Source organism: Anabrus simplex, chromosome 7, assembly GCF_040414725.1.
Source record: "Anabrus simplex isolate iqAnaSimp1 chromosome 7, ASM4041472v1, whole genome shotgun sequence".
In the NCBI taxonomy this organism is placed as follows: Eukaryota; Metazoa; Arthropoda; class Insecta; order Orthoptera; family Tettigoniidae; genus Anabrus; species Anabrus simplex.
Genome location: NC_090271.1, coordinates 246,231,884 through 246,253,864, shown reverse-complemented (window position 1 = coordinate 246,253,864; position 21,981 = coordinate 246,231,884).

Sequence of the window (21,981 nt, the reverse complement as noted above, 5' to 3'; positions counted from 1 at the left end):
TCATTTCTTTCTTTTTTTAAAAATTTGCTTTACATCGTGCTGACACAGATAGGTCTTATGGCGACGATTGGGGTAGCAAAGGCCTAGGAGTGGAAAGGAAGCAGCAATGGCCTTAATTATGGTACAGCCCCAGTATTTGCCTGGTGTGAAAATGGGAAACCATGGAAAACAATCTTCAGGGGTGCCAACAGCGGGGTTTGAACCCACTATCTTCTGGATGCAAGCTCTCAGCTGCGTGCCCCTAACCACATGGCCAACTCACCCGGTGAACTTCATTTCAATGGCTTGTAGGTGACTTTTGGAATTTCCAGTCAAAGTTGTTGCTTTTAGTCCATAGTTAGGATTGGCACAAGATATGTTTTGCTCAGTGTGACCTTTATAAATTGAAGAAATGTGTCCTTCCAAAGTAATTGACAAACAGAGTGGTAGAATTTTGATGCACCTGGTATCCCACTGCCTATTTCTTGGTTTATAGTATTGTCAGAAGAAACAAAGCTCCCTAAGTACCTATTTGAAATTATTAATAATATCTACTTTTTCATTGTGTACTCGCAGGTGGACTGATTCAGGATTTAGATTAGTCACCAAACCAGCTGTTTAAGTTTGGCTGATGAACAGTCCCATTCTTTCAAATTCTTTTTGTCAAAGATCTATTTTAGCATGTAATTCTGATTCTGTCACACAAGAGTTCACACAGTCAACATTAAATCAGGGCAGCATGCAATCATTGCTTGGGATAAGACCAAGTACAGTATTTATTACCTGTACTTAAGGACTGCTTAATGACTATGAGAAATCAACGTTGAGTTGTTGCGTTTCAGTTATACAGATACCAGTGGTAAAATATATATATATTTAAATGTTTACTTTCAGATTATAATGGCTACTTCCAGATTATAATTTTTTTGTGTTAAAAAATTCAGGAGAAGTTGTTCCATCCTGACTCCCCTCTCCCAATATCTATGATCAGTGGTGTATGCTGGGATTAAAATGTGGGCTACCACTAGAGTTACGTTACCCCTTTTCCATGGTTGATTTAGTGAACGACAAGCCTTCAGCATTTTGAGCTGCATCCTATAGCCAACATAGAAGCCTGTTGTGTTGTCAAGGTTGCTTCACAAGCTACTGCCCTGGCCTCAGCTACTGCCAATGCTCAACCCCTGATCATTGGTGATGGTAGCCTAAGGTTTAGCAAATTAAAGTCTGGATTTGCAGCTAAATGGATAGCATGATTGCCTTTGGTCTGATGGCCCCGGTTCAATTTTCAGAATCAACCCCCTCATGCTGTTAATTCCCCTAGTTTGGGGACTGGGTGTTTATGACATCTTTGCGATTCATTTTCTCCTCATTAGGTCACCACCAACCCTATACTGATGCCATGCACCATTATTATTATTATTATTATTATTATTATTATTATTATTATTATTATGATAGTAAAAATGTTTAATTTTACAACGGTCGTACCCACTGTTCGTTGGTTAATTAGCTTCCTCGGGAAATCAGTGGTAGTATCCGACCCATGATCACGGGTTTGATTTCAGCCTACAAAAGAGAAGACTAAACCTGAAAGACTGCATTTCAATTTAACATATCTATGTATATAAAATAAGAGTTTTGTCTGTACATTGCTCAGAATTTAAAAAGGATGGTATTTCAGTATCAGTCGTGTTCACAGTAACAAGGAAATGCACTTTTTAATTTTCCGTAATTTATGTCTGTCTGTCTGTCTGTCTGTCTGTCTGTCTGTCTGTCTGTCTGTCTGTCTGTCTGTCTGTCTGTCTGTCTGTCTGTCTGTCTGTCTGTCTGTCTGTCTGTACACGCATCATGAGAAAACGGCTGAATAGAACTGAATTAACATCGGTATGTAAAGTCGGGGAGTAAGTCACTACAATTTAGGCTATAAATAATTTTAATCACTATGAGTGAAATGGTAGTTTAGGGGAAGGCCTAAAGTTTAATTCTCAAATATTTACGTTATTGGTGGCTGTATCTTAATGAAAATCGGTGGCAAAGTCGGAGAATAAGTCGCTATAATCTGGGCCATAAACAATTGTATTCACGGCGACTGAAATGGTAGTTTAGGGGAAGGCCTAAAATTGTCAAATATTCATGTTATTAGTGGTCGTATCTTAACGCAAATCGGTAGGCGAAGTTGGGAGGTAAGTCGCTACAATCTAGGTCATAAATAATTGTATTCACGCTGAGAAAAATTGTAGTTTAGGGGAAGGCCTAAATTTTAATTCTCAAGTATCTATGTTATTAGTGGTCCTATCTGAATGAAAGTCGGTACGCAAAGTCGGGGAATAAGTCGCTGTAATCTAGGTCGTAACTAATTGTATTCATGCTGAGTAAAATGGTAGTTTAGGGGAAGGCCTAAAATTTAATTCTTAATAATATTTATGTTGTTAGTGGTCGTATCGATAAATACTACATAACTCAAGTTATAGTCCTCTCCGTGTAAGGACGTACCCTAAGGGTGCAACCTTACCCTTTCTCCCCTGTAATATTAAGATATTGATTTATGGTTGCTTTTCTTGCTGTTGGGTCTTTTTCAGTGTCGGTAACCATACAGTTTAGGGACCCTACTTGTCGATACGACGTCTTACATTTACCGTTAATCTGGCACGTTGGCAACGTTCAATCACTGCTCTAGCGTGAAGTGCGTGTTGCCACCGCATCGCCGTTAAAGTCACTAGTGATACATTTGCGAGAATATTTAAAGCATATTTTCTTTTTCTGTGGGATTGTAAATCTATTTGGCTAATACCAGGTAAGTAGGATTGTGGCATGTTCAGATAATGCATTTAATAACATAGTTTGTGTGAAATGATGAAAGTGCTCAAATACGTCAGTCTCATGTCTAGATCTACCGGTACATGAAATAACTCTTGCGGGACGAAATTTTGGCAGTAGAACTTGTAATATTATTATTTTCAAATCCGCAGTGAACTTGAAAGCTGACCTAAATTCTGTTCACGGAGCTTGGCACATTAGTATTCCTATATGTTTCCTGATAAGCTTGAAGATATAACCAGCCTGCAGGCTGAAAATATGCCCAATAATCTCTCTCCTTACTGGTTACCGGTATTGAAGAGAGAAGGAAATATTCGCGCAAAAGAAAGGGAAGTCATTGGATGTCTGGAACTTTCGGAAATCACACTGCAAAGACTTATTTAATAAATTGCATCGTTTAACACGCCCCTCTTTTCAAGAATGTGGTTATAGTACGCCTACTGTATATCAAAATAAAGACAGATAATTTAAGTGAGAAAGTGTGTTTATTTCCTTAATTCCTCATTGAGGAGATATTCATAATTATCTTGATTTATTTCATCTTATCTTTTATCATTTACTAGGGTAGGGAAACATTCATTATCGGTGTTTACATTGAGGTTAGTTTGTTATGGTTATGTCATGATTTTAATATGTAACCAGGCAGGTTGGCAGCAGTGATCAGCCATTACAAAAAAGAGAAAAGAAGAGCATCGGGCGGCGATATTTACTTTCTGGGGTATTTCCTTACGTGGCAATTACTATATTACATTTCCGACCATTTATGTCTTATACATTGTTATCGTACCGGCTATGATCACAAAGATATTCTTGAATTTGGTTTTTTGTTGCCAAGTCCATATCATCGCCGAGTCACGAGAAAAATAGGTAAACAGAATGAAAATCGGTATGTAATGTCGGAGAACAAGGAACTACCAAAAAAAAAAAAAAAAAAACCACGGCACTTAACGTCCTTGAAAGGGCTTTGACCTGCCCTGCGACCGCTGCTCAGCCCGAAGGCCTGCAGATTACGAGGGGCCGTGTGGCCAGCACGACGCATCCTCTCGACCGTTATTCTGGGCTTTCGAGGCCGGGGCCGCCATCTCACTGTCAGATAGCTCATCAGTTCTAATCACGTAGGCTGAGTGGACCTCGAACCAGCCCTCAGGTTGAGAGAAAAATCCCCGACCTGGCCGGGAATTGAACCCGGGGCCTCCGGGCGAGAGGCAGGCACGCCACCCCTGCACCACGGGGCCGGCTAAGGAACTACAGTCTAAGCTATAAATAATTCTATAAGACACCCTAATATCACAGAGTCAAAATAAAACTACATGTGAAGGCCTACAATATAGAAAGTTCATAAAATTGATCAGCAGTAACATTATATTGACCATTGTTTGTTATGATGTGTTTGTACACGGCCGACTTGATTTGTGCCTTCTGTTGCCACCCTTCTCCGATAGATAAGATTACTGCTGCGTACCGAGTATTTTTAAATTTGCCTTACGTCGCACCGACAAGGATAGGTTTTTTTTTTTAAATTTGTTTTACGTCGCACAAACACAGACAGGTGTTACGGCGACGATGGGATAGGAAAGAGCTAGGAGTGTGAAGAAAGCGGTCTTGGCCTTAATTAAGGTACAGCCCCAGCATTTGCCTGGTGTGAAAATGAGAAACTATGGAATACCATATTCAGGGCTGCCGATAGTGGGGAGTTAGATAACTTTCTTCTTTAGCATTCCGTTCCTCTGGTTCATACATTTTTTTAATACTACTGGTACGTAACACACTGCTTCATCATAGCATTCAATCTCTACTCTGAGGCAGTGATTGGAATGAGCAGTGTGCATATTTAATGGAATGATGGTAGAGGAGTATTCACGGCTGTCTGCGGCCTGGACATTCCAGCTCTGGAACTGTGGACTGTTAGATCGGCACCGTAGTACTGTTAGCTGAAAGTGAGAAAATGTGCGGTTTTTCATTTGCTCAATTGTTTTATAACATTGCATTTAATCGCTACTTTCCTGCTGACGTTTTTGTAATGACCTATGTTCACTTCAGTTAGGAAAACCACAAGGTCAGTTTTTCTGAGAATCCCGTAGCGAAGCATGGGTACATCAGCTAGTCTACCAATAAAATGAAAACTATATTGCTCCCATAACATCAGCCCTGCAGTGTGTTCTTACAAGGAGGTAGAAGAACACGGGAATGAAATACCAGCACTCTGTTATCTGTATAATTGCGTCAGAAGTATGAGGTGAGGAAGTATATACGATGAGTAACGCATGATTGATAGTTAGCAGTGGCGATCTGACGGACCGAAGCTTAGCACACCTATCACCCCGGTATCCGCTCCTGTCTGATATATAGCAGCAAGCCGCTTGGGACGAGTCGAAGAGGGAGGGGCGAGAGTCTGGGCTGCAATATCAGTCTCCGATGCCTTGCTCGCAGAAATACGTGCGACGTTTTCTCTCACTGCTTTCAAGTTTTGTAAATAGAACAATGTGTCAGATGCGTACATCATAATGTGCTTTAGACTTCTATCATTCTCAATTAAGGTTTGGGCTTCACTGATAGCCTTGGTAGCCCTCAGTATACGCTACTGTCTATGACACTGCTCAGCAATTTAGACTACATAGGTTAGAAAGACCATTCAGTTACATAAACTTCCGATCTCTAGTTGCATGTATCCAAGAACAAGGGACAGATAACTAGACTTGTCACTAACTTGCAAAAAAAAAAAAAAAAAAAAAAAAAAAAAAAAAAAAAAAAAAAGACTTATGGGGTCCGTATGGTATCAGTTTAGCTAATCTTACCTCGGATTGCTTGTATAGGAGAGATGCATTTATTATGAGTGCCAGGGATCCACCAGTCCATTCTTCAGAAGTACATTTACTTTTATAAACCTAATACAATTAAGTAACTTACCTCTATCCACCTTTTCCCATCATTTCTGCTGCACTACAACCACTGCCATTGGCTGATAAGTATCATGCAATTGATGTCATTCACACAAATGAACCCAGATTTCATTACTAACCCCTGTGTGATAGAAATCCTAAACAACGCAAGCCGATGGCTGAGATTAAACTAAGCTCTTTCTCCTTGTTAGACACCCCTTATGTGTTAAATGAATGTTCTTTGTGCGCAGTCCAATAAAGAAGAAACTGTAACAAAAAACCATGGAGATTCCTTGCCTACAACCAGACTTCCAGGGTTGTATGGTTCACAACAGTTTGTTGGATGTTAATTATATCAATGCGAATACTGAAGGAGGAGCAGCTAAGAAATAAACAAATATTGAATATAGTCATGCCGTGACTAGAGAGACATGCGCTGAAGATGGTGCCTGTAGATATTAATCTTGCAGGTCCTACGGTGAACTAATGCCATCTGGTTCATTGGCTGAATAGTCAGTGTAGTGATCTTTGATTCAGAGGGTCCTGGCGTTCGACTCCCGATCACGCTGGGGATTTTAGCCGCATCTGGTTAAATCCTCTTGATAGGGGACTGGGTACTTGTTTTCATCTTAATACACACACCTCTTCATTCCCAGACATTTTCACAATCCATTCCTCTCAATTGTGCATTTTTCCCATTGACATAATTTCCTAAGACAGATTTTCCCAAAACCTTTGTGGACCGAGCTCGATAGCTGCAGTCGCTTAAGTGCGGCCAGTATCCAGTATTCGGGAGATAGTAGGTTCGAACCCCACTGTCGGCAGCCCTGAAAATGTTTTTCCGTGGTTCCCCATTTTCACACCAGGCAAATGCTGGGGCTGTACCTTAATTAAGGACACGGCCGCTTCCTTCCCTCTCTTAGCACTTTCCTGTACCATCGTCGCCATAAGACCTACCTGTGTTGGTGCGACGTAAAGCAACTACCAAAAAAAAAAAAAAAAAAAAAAACTTTGTGGCTGGCTAAGTGACGCAGTACGTTCGAGCTCATTTGCTGTTTTTAAGGTTAAGGGATTGACCCCCTAGTAAATTCAATTGGCATTAAGTGAAACAGCTAAGGTGAAATTACAACTGAAAGTTCATTTCAGGCAAAAGTGTTCCCTGTGACCAGTAGTGGCGGTTGGGAATTAGAATTGATGGGGGAGGCGCAAAAAATTTACTGGCAACAAAGAGTACCCGGGTTTGCAGGGAAGGGGGGGGGGGAGGTAATGCGGTGTATACATAAAAAAAAAGAACATCTACAAAATAGTACGTTTATTTATGCTCTCTGAGCGAATTTCGACAGAGAGGTAAAAGTTGACAGTTTACAAACTTAAGTGCGGTAGTAATAGTTTTTTGAGATTTTGATTCTGCTGTATACCATACAATAAAATTTTCATCAAAGGAACATTGTTATACATGTAGGCCTATTACAATCAAATAGACTTACGGCGTGATTATACAACTAAAAATCATTTCGTATTTGACTACACACTAAAATTAACAGACAAAAGAGACTGCGTGGCTGACGAATGCGCGCGGCAAGCGGGTAAATCATACCTTGGTGTCCATGATCTTGGCCAAAAAAGTATATACCCCAGCTACCCTTTTTCGCAGCACATGGAATATGCTGCTGCGCGAGTCTCCGCTACTTGCTGTAGTGCTATGCAGAGCGGTTAGTCGCGACGAACGATATTTTGTGTGTATTTCTGCTAATAATTTTGTTAACAATTAAATTAAACGAAAGAATTACCTGATAAGACAACAGGGCTTGTACAAATTGCTGTTTTAAAAAAGAAATTCCTATAATTCCTAGTTTCATCTGGCTAAAATGGAATTAAAATGAATGGTTTTCTCCACAAAGTGGGGGCGATTGCCCCCTCCCCTTCCTAATCGCCGCTACTGCCTGAGACTGATGTGAGGGAAAAATAAAATGTTTTGTTAAAAGGGATCAGGAGAAGGATATAACATTTACGAGTATTTCTGGAGAAAAATATTCAGAAAATATAATCAAGAGGGAATTAGACAAGGTTCATTATACCATTCTATGCCCGAAGGCATGAAACACATATTGGCATTGTTGAATAGCTCCCGAGTGGAAGAGGATAAGTAAATTGTGTACAGGGTTTGGTAGAGTAGGCTTCAAATGGATACACAGCCGAAATGTGGAAACAACTTTTAGAGCATGCCCACCATACTGCAACCGGTGATTTATTTTACTCATCACGAAAAACATTTACATATTGTATTTAACAGTCCATCCGGTCTGGTTTCATTGTAAAACTCGTAGCCTAGTTGCAGATTTCCTCTTGTTCTGCCGTTTATAGCAGAATTGATCAATTTCGCTCACATGGCACCGGCAATAAAATACTGGCTTACACCCTTACATGAAGCAACGGATGTAAATATTTTGAAATATTTGTGTGCTTACCTTTCAGTCATGGATGTAACTGTCCGGTTCGTTCCTTTCCTCATGGAAACGCATTCATAAACATATACATCAGAAATCTGTGCTAAGAACACCTAGGGAAATAAATAACACAGCGAAGCATTTTTATATTAAGTTATAGCAATTCTATTTCTCGAATTCAATGTTAGCTGTTTGTTTCATAGGCAATTACTTGTTGATGGGATGCTGACAAGAAACGTTAACACCAGGTCTTGTCTTGTCTTGATAATTTGATGGGAGTTACCGGTAGTTGTCTGTTTAAAAATGGCGCAAAAATCTGAATCTCAGGCAGAGGAAAACATATCGATTTCAGTACTCTGAGACTCTGATCATGGAGTATTTTAACTATTATATACTGGTATTATAATCAGAGTATGGCCCTCCAAACAATGTTCGCCATTGTTGTTCTATCGTATTGGTAGGCATGTTTGAGCCACGAATCGTACTACCGTACAGTATAAGTAGTCCTACCGGTCTACCGTAGGTATCTTCCAGATTCAAATGGCGAAGAAATCATATTTTAGGAAACTGACATCCTAATTTGAAATACTCGTGGAACAAACTACATGTAATGAATTATTATTATGATTATTATTACAACCTCTATTTAGAATGTAGTTTTTTCAAGAATCTACCTAATTCTGATAAGATCTTATAGGTTAGATTTATCATAATTCTCTCCAGACTCTTGTCTATTTAAATATAAATCCACTAGTAAGTAAGCCTGTCTTCGACAGTCAAAATTAGTACGTAATGTTTAATTGAAGAATTGAAATGAAAACGTTAATGTTTGTACATTACGTACAAAATAAATACACTTTCCGTGTTACATATACACCAATTAGTTATGAACCATATTGAGTGAAATTGTAGATGGAATTTGTACTTTGACGTCTATGGATCTGAGAACTCTTGAGAAAGCTACATATTTTTGATCCTGGATAAACACCGGAATGGAGAGTTATTGAAACTGTGTCAAAAGTTTATCCCTGTGGTTTGTTGATTGTCACAGAGAAGGCTAAATTTAGAGGAAATTACCTCCGTTCAAGAATGGTTAATACGTCAGAATTTCGAAATTGATTCTTGGAATAAAGCACGTTCTACTTGAAGTTGAGTCCATCAGACTTTTTGCATGGGCAATAATTTTTTCAAGCTTTATTTAAGTCAACAATATCATTCTGATGCACAAACTGGCATTAGTAGACTATTTAGATTGTGAAGATGTCTATTAGGACGTATCCAAGTGGTATGTTTAACTAGTGAGCTGGCGTACCTGAAGGATGAAGGAAGTTAAAAAGTTAAGGAATTCGATAAGATAATGTAACTTACTACTTCATAAATATCACCGTTTTCTAGGGGGGGAAATGTGAGGTATAGTGGCTCAAAATAAGGAGTGTATGGTATTGTATGTTTCTCGCATTTAATATTTTATCATAATTTTAATTGTTTGTTTGTCCAACCCTTGTCCCGTTTCTCTACGGGGTCGGGTATGAGGTGAGATGAACCTGTCATGGCGGATGCCTTTCCTGACGTCAACCGCATCAGAGGGGTTAATGAGATGAAATGAATGCCATGATATATGATAGTGGGAAGGGAGAGGAGAGGGTGAAATCCGGTGCCGGCACAAAGCCTATCCCTGTCGAATAGCACCAAGAGGTCTGCTCAAGGCTTAACGTCCCCATCCGACGGTTGAATTACCATCAACAGCGTCATATGCCCTCACTCCATATGAGCAGTGTGGAGAGGTTTGGAATTTAATCCAGGCTTTTGGCATAGGCTGCAATCTAGTGATCAAAAATTGTATACCACCACCTCTCCTACCCTGCCGGCCAACATTCTGATGGTGAAAATTTTAATTACTATCAAAATATAAAATTAGTCTCCCACGTAGATACAACCCACGTGGATAACGACAACAAACATTGTATCTATCTGTTTCATTGTTTCAGAGAAAAGTACCTGCGATAAACTTACACAATATCATGAGCTAATTCTTTTCTCAGTGACTGTGGAAATAAATAACACAAACACATACGTTCAGAACGTTTTGGTTTAAGATGTTAAGTTGTTCTACTCAATAGGATGTGAAGAAAACTCAAACAAATATTGTACCATATTTTTGATGCTATTTACTGTAGTTGGAATTTACAAGAATTTACATTACTTCTTTCTTCTTCATTTTGGGCCAGAGAATATTTTAAAATTGACTGAACAGGGGTCGGCAACAGTGTACCGTACTTATAAAATGCTGCTGGCATTGACATTTGAAGTGGTTCAAGACATCTACAGCTAATTTGATTGTCATTTCTAATTTCCTGTCGTGTATTTGTAAATTTGCTGATTTTCTGTTTACCTTCCTTTTTGTTGCAAGTCCTCTGCACATCTCAATAAACGCAAATCATAATACAGAACTTTTGTATTTGTTTTAAACTTTTATAATATTTTGGCTCGGCTCAAGGAACTTGGCGGCCATGCGTGTCCTTTTGCTTCAAATCTGGCAGCACATTGGTGATGTGTTCTATCCAACGAGCTAGAATAACACAGAGGGACTGTATGCCTGACATCAGCGCTACCTGCGGAGGCAAGTTCATAAAGAGCAGTCATGTTTTGAGTTCTCAAAACAAAGCGAGTTGCCACGAGAACATATGATCAGGTGACGGGGAGATAGTGCATGGCGATTGAACATCGTAAGTTTTAAGAAGTGAAAAGTTAGATTCTCTCCTTCGAGGATGCCAGCCGTATGCTTAGTTTACGGCTGCAGTAATCGGAGTAAGTTGTTGCGTATGTGTGGTGAATGATAATATTCTCTTTATCCGACTTATGATAAGTGGTGATTTCCTTTTTACCTGTTTATCTTTTGCCCTTGAGAGTTCATTTTTGTTGCCATCTGTTGTTGCTAGTGTATGATTCATCGAAGTTTGATATTGTGACATTATATTATTCCCGAAATGAAAAATCAATCGATTCTGAATGAGCGCGATTACTTAGAGCAGAATTAAGTAAAATGAATAACTTCATATAAAAACCATAGAAGCCAAGATTGACGCAATGTCGAAGTAGATATAATCATGAGGGGAGTGAAAAGAGACAAAACAAGGGAATCGGATTGTTAAAAAAAAAAAAAGATCCAACACTGTAGAAGACAATTAAATGAATATCCATCTTAGCGAATAAGGAATTAATAAAGAGCATTAAAGAAGCAGATTTATTAAAAGAAGATATCAGATACAATTCTACGCAGATAAAACGCTAAATCCAGCAATAGAATTTTGAAACGCATCAGTTTCAATTAAAGTATTTACCAATACCTGAAAGTCAACCAGACTAAAGGCTCAATGGAATAGAACCGACGAAAGAATTAAGAAATCGCAAGAATGCAGTATCATTGCTAGAAGACATTATAAAACAATCATATACCACACACATATTTGAGAATTTCGCAGACATATTGGGAGTCTGATATAAAAGCCATAGATTAACCAAAGAAATTCTAAAACAGGAGATTAATATCTGTTAAATTAGAAGGCTTTGCTTATTCTAATATGTATCGACTGATTGCTCCAACATTGAGCAAGGCGAGATGATGAATCTTTAAGAAGATGGACTATGGGCTACTCGGAATTACTTGAGCGGAGCTATGATCGACCATCATTGCAGACTACGACCGTATAGCCAGCCTGCTGTATGGAGATCGCCCACCAACAGCGCAGAATGAACCAAGCATAAATATTTTTTTTTGATATTTTGCTTAACGTCGCACCGACACAGATATGCCTTATGGCGACGATGGGATAGGAAAGGTCTAGGAAGTGGAAGGAAGCGTCCGTGGCCTTAATTAAGGTACAGCCCCGGCATTTGCCTGGTATGAAAATGGGAAACCACGGAAAACCATCTTCAGGGCGGCCGACAGTGGGGCTCGAACCTACTATCTCCCAATTACTGGATACTGGCCGCACTTAAGCGACTGCAGCTATCGAGCTCGGTCACTTCAAAACTAAGGCAACAAATTGTGTTTCACAGTTCTCATGAGAGCGAATAAATCGAGGAATTTCGTACCTTAATTTCTTTTGAAACATTAAAAATTATGTTAGAAGTACCATTTTAACAGTTTTATCATGTATTTTCATCTATCCAAGCATAAATCATCCCAAAGGCAACGGAAAAAGAGATGTTTCATAAATAAATACGTAGTTTGGTAGAAATAATCTTATATAGATTATTGGTTGTCAAAGTGTTGAAATTCTGCCGTTTAATGATCAAAATAACCTATATTATGTTAGTTTCTCGCGAGCGTTTCTTCATTAGATCGATATAAAGGGAGATAGGTGGTCATCCACAAAAAAAAAAAAAAAAAAAAAAAATTAAAAAAATTAAGCCATGAGCCATTCAGCCAGCCAGCCATTCAGCCAGCCATTCGACTGGTAACCTTCGGACTGAGCACTTCTCCGAGCCTTCTCCGACTTATGCGTCAAAATGAAGTTAATATGTGAAGAATTGAGAATAGTAAGAAGAGATGAGAGTTGAAATAAGTAAATGAAGGAAATATAGAGATATTATAGAAAGAAATATGAAATGAATAGAAATGTGTATGCCACGTCTACATAAAAGATGAAATGGAATTCTTTTTAAGCAAGGAAGGAGATAATTGACGCAGATTAGAATAACTTTTGTTTGGGATCTAATAACATTGCATTGGTCAAGAATTCGTGTATAATATGAATTGTAACGTATCATAATCTTTCGTAGAATAGGATATTAGCACCTGGTCTTGAAAGATATCCATTATAAGAATTAATATGCATTATACTTGGACATATTAACTTAGGATTTTCTTCTGAAAAGATGCATTCTCTTAAACTATGCATGACATATGCAGAGTAACATGTAGGTTCATGGGTATCGTAAATGAGAATAGAGATGAGTTAATACCGTATTGTATTTCAAGAATGACATTTCCCTAATGCTGTAGGCCTAATGGATTTACGCGAGATCACATAACCATTATTTACACTAATTTAAGGTTGTAGATACCATTATAGATTTAATGGCTACTTTGTGTATATTGGAAGGTTATTTTTAAGTATGAACGTGAATGAATTGGTAATTACAATTGATTTAAAGCAGAGTTGTGCTAAATAAAAGGAAACTTATCACTTTTCCCGATGATTAGGAGGAAGTAGAGTAAAGATATTATGTGATAACCCATTCCCACATAATCCATAGTTGCAGATATATGTACATAATACATGTAAATAAATCTTAACAAGCAATATTTTATTAATGCATTTTGTAAATACATAGGAATATTTACAACGAATAGAGGACCTGGGTTCGAGGAATATGACCTTGATATCACGAAAGTCTTCTCATAAACAATTTGCATTTGTTATTAATTTTATTGGCAAAGATTGTAAATCATATGAAAGTATAGTGAATTTCAATGATGAAATTAGGAATCGAGATGAAGAATATAATTGCTAACCGAGAATTTCAGTCCATTAGATAACAGTCAATTAAATATGAATGATTATCATTCCATTTTTTCCAAGATTTCCATTTAATCAATAAATCATAGTAATTACGGTTTATTTGATGTTTTATTTATAGCTTGTTGTAGTAGTATAAGATACCGTTGAGTTGAGGCAGTGGGATCTTTGGATATCCACATGCACCACGGCTACGTCGGATGGAGACGTCTATCGAATCTACAGGTAGATAGAAATAGCACTCGGCGTATCAATTCTCTTTTCTGATCCCACGTAAAGGATTTTACCATTCAAAAACCCTGAGAGACTGGTCGGTATTTCTTTTACTTGACCCAGGCTGGACGCAGGAAGGGCATAATATTCAGATTCTTTTTTTCCATCCATAATGTTCCTGAAGGCTATGTATCACTCTCTGTGCATTGTGCTTGGGCATTGGTTTGATGTAGGCCTATTTTAGTCAAACGGTATTTTACTGTTGCTTGAGAAATTGATGAAATGTTTATTGTAGATGTCAGCCGTATTATTATTTAAAATTAGGCTACACTTCATAATGGACAACTTTCAAGTTTCATTTCAGCTAGTAATCCCAATATGATACGGCAATGGGAAAAACGTTATGCGTCCCCTACATTATAATAAATATAGCGGTACTCATGGGGATACAATACGTTTAAAATTATTATCAGCATGGGGTTGTAAGCTATCGTAGGTCCCTTTAGTTTTAAAGATTTCTGTCATAAATTCTCATGTCCATGGTTTTTATTGTAATTTACGCTTAACCACAACAGCCAAGCACGGTAACTCTCTTGTCCTGTTCGTATGTCACTGTACGACGATTCTTCTTATATCCTTTTCGAACTACCCTATAATCAGCTGATCGTGATGTTGACCTCGCGCCGCAACATGGATGGAGTGGCGCTATTTGCACCCTATGATTATTAATGTTCTAAGGTTTCGGCTAACGGTCTTTAATTTTGTACCTGTACCGGTTGGTACACCTCTACGCCGCACATTTGAATTTTCCGCCTTAAAGTACCTTTCTACTGGAGAAACCCTGAACTTTAACAACTGAATCAACTCTACGGTTTTTCAGAAGATGTCACTGAGTGTTTTTGATTTGCTTTTGTTTTTCATTTATCAAGAAGTGTGGACATTCTCTAACAGATGTCTCTACCAAAAAAACTATAATAATGCACTCTGGTGTGAAGGAATGAACTTTCTTGGAGAAATTTTGTATTCATAAGTTTTGTCCTTACTAAATTTTGTTCTGTCATTTGTGGGTTGGCAATATTAATCCTTTCTTTCTGCCTGTTTTGAATGTAGCCAATCGGGAATTTCTGTAATTAATTTTCGGCCAATCGGGGCTTTCTTCTTCAATTTTGTGTGTAACTGTGTACTGTAGCCAATAAAAGTTTGAGGGCGGGTTGTTATCATTCATGAAAGGTCTCGAACTTTCCAAGAGGGTATAAAAACTGCTGATTTTCTTGTCTCCGGGCCACTTCAACAATATCTTGCTTAGTGTATGGAAGCATAGCAGGGGCGGGTAGCGCCTCTTTCTTCGGGCAGCAGCTCTTCAACAAGGTAATGGCCGATTAACATCTTTCTTTCCTCTTTGCTAGCTCAGCAGTTTAACTCGCGGGGAAGGTTCGAAACCTTTAATATGTAACCTATCTCTTTAAAATGTAAATCCCTTTTCAGTCTATGTAAAAACTACAAATCTCTTTAACTGTAAAGCGGGGATAGAGAGTGCTTTACCCTCTGGAGTTCCCCTTCATTTTGAAGTTGAGGTGACTACGTTTTTTCATAACCGTTTTTTTCTCTTCCTTAATGTATTAAAGTTTTCTCATACGAGTCACTTCCCTAGCTTGGGATTAGCCCCTGTGTAATCGGCCTAGCGCCACTTAGGTTTCAAGTTTTAAAATGTGTTTTTAGGAGTGCTAATTCATGCCTCCATCCCTTTTGCGTTTTGGGCCAGTTAAAATTAACCTTGTATTTGCCCACTAAGTCCCAGTAGATTGGGTACGAGATACCCCTGTTTCTTTATAAGTTATGCCTTGATTGCAGTTTAGTGTAATAGTCTGTTATTGCCTTTATAGGCTCGAAAGATCGAGAGCGGGTTAGCTCTTTATGGTTGTGGTAAAAGTGCCTTAGAGAGGCTTGAGATGGGAAGTTGGGAGTAAGTGCTCCATGTAATGAGAGGCGTTCTGCCCTTTGGTATTTTGTGGTTGTGAGCTGAGAGCTCAAGGATTGACGAATTTGGGCTCATAGCCCAGAAATTGTAAAGACCCCGTAACTTGTGCTTTTTATTGTTAAATGTTGTTATCTGTTGAAAATATAACCTTTATTTAAATTTTAATTTCATCTTTAAGACTTGTAGTTAGACCCATTCCAGCCCGCACCTTCTTTCACCTCTGCTGTTCCACAGATACCTCGGAACAGTACCAGTAAAAAGTAAACTCGTGTCCTCATCCTGAGGTGGTGCAGCACTTCTCAGGCACACCCCCATTGGAGGTGGGCTGCATGTACCATTTCAACCACATACCAACCCTCATGCCATTCTTAAATTTCTAGCAGTACCGGAAATATAACTTGGACCACCTGGGACGGTAGCTAATAGTGCTAACCGGTACGCTTCGGAGTGGGACATTTTGCACCAGTGTTTCTATAATGCATATTTTCAACATTTTTCGTCATTCGACATCCACGCCGCGGTTCTTATATGACCACTGAAAACATGGCGGACGTTCGTTCAATTAGCTTCAGCCAGCCAGCGCTTCTGCCCCTCTATGCTATTCTAGCTCGTTGGTTCGCTCTTAATGTGTGCCCATTCACTGACATTGATGACATAGTGACGGGCACAAAATTCGGTTTGAGTGACTGCGCTGCAGAATATGTCGTCAACTCTACGTTGTTCGGTGCTCGTTGGGACCCATCTACAACAAAGCTCATTTCTTAGAGATCGCATTCCGCAAGACCGAACTCAGGGTGGGGGAATGGGGGGTGGGGTAAGCCGCGGAAATGAACTTAACAAATTTAACACCATATACGGGTTTTCGAAAATTCAACTCAATAAATCAACACCATTATGAAATCAAGAATTAAGAACAAATTGAATTTAACCTATAAAACTGTGCGGTCTTTAAATGTTTCTCTATGAATAGGGCTAACAAATTTACTGAAGAAATAATTGAAAATTTTAATTTTGGTAAGATTAATTTATTCTTTACTTTTTAAACAGATTTTTCACCATCATTCAGTTATTTGCAATCCAGACCAAGTTGTTCTTGTCTAAAATATGTTGCTCGGGCCCTTTAGTAGCGTCGTAAAAATATAGAAAACGGAAAACATAAAGTCTATTTTCTTAATATTATATTATGAGTGTTGAAATAAATATACAGGGTTTATCCGTGATGATGTTACAGACTTTCAGGAATGATGGAGGGCGGCAAATGGATCAATATGAGATAAGGAACCGTAGTTAGGAAACGTTTGAGTCAAAATTTATTAATAATCCAAGTTGCTTAACGTCCATCTGTTCTTAACAGACGCCGGGGTGTCCCACAATAGTTCTTTAACGTGCCGGAAGTCAACGACATGGGGCAGTCAATGATTACGTAGTAGGCCCGTTTCTTCTTCCTTCCCGCCTAAATGCAGCAGTGTACACAGAGCAGCTCATAGATGTAATACCCACGTTCCTGGAACACATCCCACTTGCCCTTCGTCAACGAATGTGGTTCCAACATGATGGATCCCCACCTCACTTTGGACTGAGGGTTTATGAACACCTGGATCAGACATTCCCTGCAAAGTGTAGAGGAAGAGGAGGTCCTTGTTTCGTGGCCCGCTCGTTCACCTGATCTCACCCCACTTGATTTCTTCTTGTGGGGTCATGTGAAAAGCTTTGTGTATGAGACACCTGTCGAGACTAAAGAGGGATCTCTTGGCAATAATTCCCGCTGCTTGCGATGGTGTTCAGACGACACCGGGGATATTCGAACGGGTACGACAGAACTTTGTGCGACGATGCCATGCCTGCATTGACGCAGGGGGACGCCATTTCGAACTTTTTTTGTAAATAGAGAAGCTTGTGAAACTTGTGTAGGTAAACGGACTTAAATGGACAGAATTTTGTCTAACTTTTGACGGTGTCGTCGCGATTGCGAACACAAAATATTTGGGAAGAGAGCCAGCTCGTTCCAGTTTATTGTGGCCAGTCTCGATCGCGGACACACAATTAGTATTCTCGATATGCCTATTTCCTACAGATAAGCCTTCTTGAAATAAAGAATCCATATTGTACTTTTATTACTAGTGCAAGTGCGTAAAGGCTCATTGTTAGCGCTAACCGGGACTACGTGCCTTTTTTTAGAGCACCTAGCTTATTTTCGAGGTAGGCCTGCCGTGTAGAAGTTAACGGCAGGGGGTCGGAAGACCCACGGACGACATGAACCCACACGGTTCACCGTACTCGGCCTTTAAAATAATGAAGACCTAGCCCCATAATTAGCCGCTTGTTTTGCTTTGTCAGAATAACTGTTTGCAATTTTTAAGAAGTTTGTCGCTTTTATTACTAATTTTTTACGTATTAATTTAGGCTTATCGTTATTCCTCATCTAAAAGATTCGTCATAATTTTACATACCGGTACATATTATTAATACACTCCTATTTACAACATACGTTTTTTGAACGAACGACACTTACGCTTACTCCATTCTGAGGACAAATGACATTACGTCAAGAAACCTCTCCAAGTTGCCATCCTCATTGTACTTCCTCGTGCTTCGAGCAATTCTTTCGTCCAGTTTACAGTTTTTTTTTTAACTTCCTTCCAAATTTAAGTTCATCCGCACAACTGAAAGATCTGAATTCTCTGCTTCCGGATTTGATTATGATGATGATGCTTCTTGTTTTAAGGGGCCTAACATCGAAGGTCATCGGCCCGCTTCCAAATTTAGACAGGTGACGAGATCTCTTATTCTTGGGTAAGGCCTTCCAATTTTACTATTGATTTTGTCATTCCACTCTTCATTGGTATCGTTTGTTCTGTGTCTAACGTTAAAATAGTTCCACATCTCCAGCGGGATAGACTCACTCAGCAGCCATTGCTCAACAAAATATTCGAAGAATTCTGTTAATTTCACATCCGGCGGAGCTTGACTGTGAATTAGAATCCATCCACCCTCTACATCTTCAGGCTTCAGGAAAGCAAGTGCCAACAGATGTGGGGTGTACTCCTTATAGTTATTTTTGTTATCTTTACCTAAAAAGTCATATTTTCAATAAATAAATGAAAAAATGGAGCGAAGTTAGTCTAAAATCGTATTCGGACATCACAAGTCACACCATAGCATCGTTCCGACTGCCAGTTAGCTTGTTAACAATTATAGTTTGATAATGATCTCGCAATTTTAGTTATTATAACATTACAACATACCCGCAAGTTTTACGGAAACGAATTTTAAACTATATTGGTTGCTATAATAAACGTTCTAATAATATATATTTATTCGTGTGAAGTGTTATATTGCATTTTATTGGAGTGGTAAGATGAATCGATCTTAAACTGATAGTATATAGTACATATTATATAAGTGGTAGGTGCTAGGTAACATTGCGTCACACATTTTATTGAGAGACCATTTGATTTTCACAAAGGGAAATTTTTTTCTTTGCAAAGGAGAGATACAACCTCTATCTGGTGACAAGTTCATCTGTTGAAATTGTCTCGTTTTCTGATTATTAACTGATGTTTAAATGAAACTATGTTGAAACATAGCATGCATAGTTAAATATAATTCTGTTCGCAAAACCTAGGTAGGTTCTCCGAAAACCATGCAAGTAGTTTGTGGTACGTAAACAACCTAGGTAGGTTTGGTTTTCACTAGTGTTGCCAGATCCAAAACTATATTTTCGGAAGATCGACATTAATATTTCGGAAGATATGCGGTACCAAAAACGCGTACATGTTCATTCCAGTCCTATTTTTCTTTAAAGGCATGACACAGTATGTAAAAGTATATTTATTGAAGTACCGTAATTAAAATCATTAGGCATTTTTATCATTAGGTACTTTTATCTTTTTTAAGGAAAAGGGAATCATCTTGAATTTATTCATAAAAAACACAATATTAGTTTTCAAAACTTTATTTCTTACAAATGGATTAATTTGCACTGTGTTTAAACATAGAGCATTTCATACAAACATGTACTCTCAATCGTTTGAGTGGCATATGGCTCATAAATTAACATAAATATGACAGTAAATGGAAACAACTTAGTTAAGGAATGCTTAGTCAATAAAAATAATTGATGATACTTATCTGATAAAGGCAAAGTTACTAATTTGAAGAGAAGTTAAACGGTTCCCTTCAAACGTCTCACTATGATGTTGAAAAGAAGTCACACTTTTTGGTGTCAGGCCCTTCTGGCTTGTACGATGAGCGCTTGCAGGTAACCCACTGCAACAATATACCATACATCACTGCTTCATATACATTGACGGGGTCTCAGATCTCAAAACGGTCTATGTAGAACGCTCATTCGTTGTTTATATTAATAATTCAGAATTTTTCAAGCAGCACTATTTACAATAAAACAGGCAATAAGATGGTGCTTACAAGATCATTATAGTGCTCAAATAACCAGTGATTCTCAATCTTCCATCATCACCATAAGAGACAAATATAACCTACACCCATTGGCCTCAAACATTGAGAATTTAATTTTATCGAGCAACTTTCATATCTGTTTTAGTTGGGTAAAACGTCATGCTGGAACTATTGGAAATGAGAGGCCGGGTATGTTAGCAAGATCCTCAGCTCGATGGGATATTATTTCAGTTTCTCCACATGTCCCGTGTCGCATGTGAAGAAGATATTTAGAAGTGAAATGGAAGAGAGTTGGAACTCTGTATGGACAAATAGCATGAAGGAACATCTCACGCGGGAGTTGTTCTTTCCAACCCTTCATCAACCTTTAACTTCAAAATTCTTCAAACCCTCTTATATACTTACACAGTTTATTACTGGACATGGTAAGTTTATAAGTTATTTTCAACGGTTTAAAATTCTATCATCAATAGGATACCTTTGTAACTGCCAATTAGGACAAACAGCAGCTCATTTAATTCTCTATTGTCCTCTACACACTATCAAAAGGAACAATTTGTAAGGACACCTCAGTTACTGCAATGTAAATTTTCCCCCGCCAATTTCTAATATACAGCATTTGTGAAAAGGTGTTGCACTTCAAATTTTATCTGTTTCTTAGAAAATGTTTTAAACTTATTGTAATATTCTTTACAATATTTTGTTCAACTAGGCAATGCATTAATAACATTTAATATTGTATTGTTATAAATTATAGTCCTAACATACTTTATAGTGGCGAATACATAATAAATAATATGGTACTTATATTGTATTACAGAGATTACAGTAAATAAAAATATACAAACTAGTTTAATGTATTTGTTAATAAATATCGTCTGTTGTAGTTGAAAGTTATTGCCAACAAAAGTTATCCGTACGTCCGAACATTGTTTGCCTCGCTGTTACATAGTCAAATGTCTCGGCAGTGATAAGTATGTCTGTAAAGAGCAACGACCTGTCCTAGTGATTGCCTCACGCAATTTGCGCAGATATATAAACATAATCTCATTTCATTGAAGGAAGATGAATCCAACTTAGCTTCAATGGGTGGGCATATTTCGACTCAAAATAATTACTCACTTTTTGTTAGAATAAATAGCCTAATTATAAAATTATTACTTTATATATTATGGATAAAATTTACTGATAGTATAAAAACTCTCCATACAACAGACGGTTTTCGTTACTATGTGGGAGTTTTAAGGGTGCAATAATTCGACATGCCTCTTAAATTGTCTCGTAACCAATAAGATGCATCTAACTTAGATTAGAATTTAATCGAGTGAAGTATTCGAGTGTTACCATTCATTCTCTGAAATATATGTTTAAATGTACTGTACAATAATCATGCATAGTCTTAATAATGAGTAGTTTGAACTATGTGTTTAAAATTTACTCTACCGGGCGAGTTGGCCGTGCGGTTAGAGGCGCGCGGCTGTGAGCTTGCATCCGGGAGATAGTGGGTTCGAATCCCACTGTCGGCAGCCCTGAAGATGGTTTTCCGTGGTTTCCCATTTTCACGCCACGCGCCGCTTCCTTCCCACTCCTAGGCCTTTCCAAACCCCCCGACGCCATAAGACCAATCTATGTCGGTGCGACGTAAAGCCATTAGCAAAAAAAAAAAAAAAAAAAAAAAAAAAAACCAACTAGTATGGAAAGGGCGTGTGGTGAGCTGTTAAAAA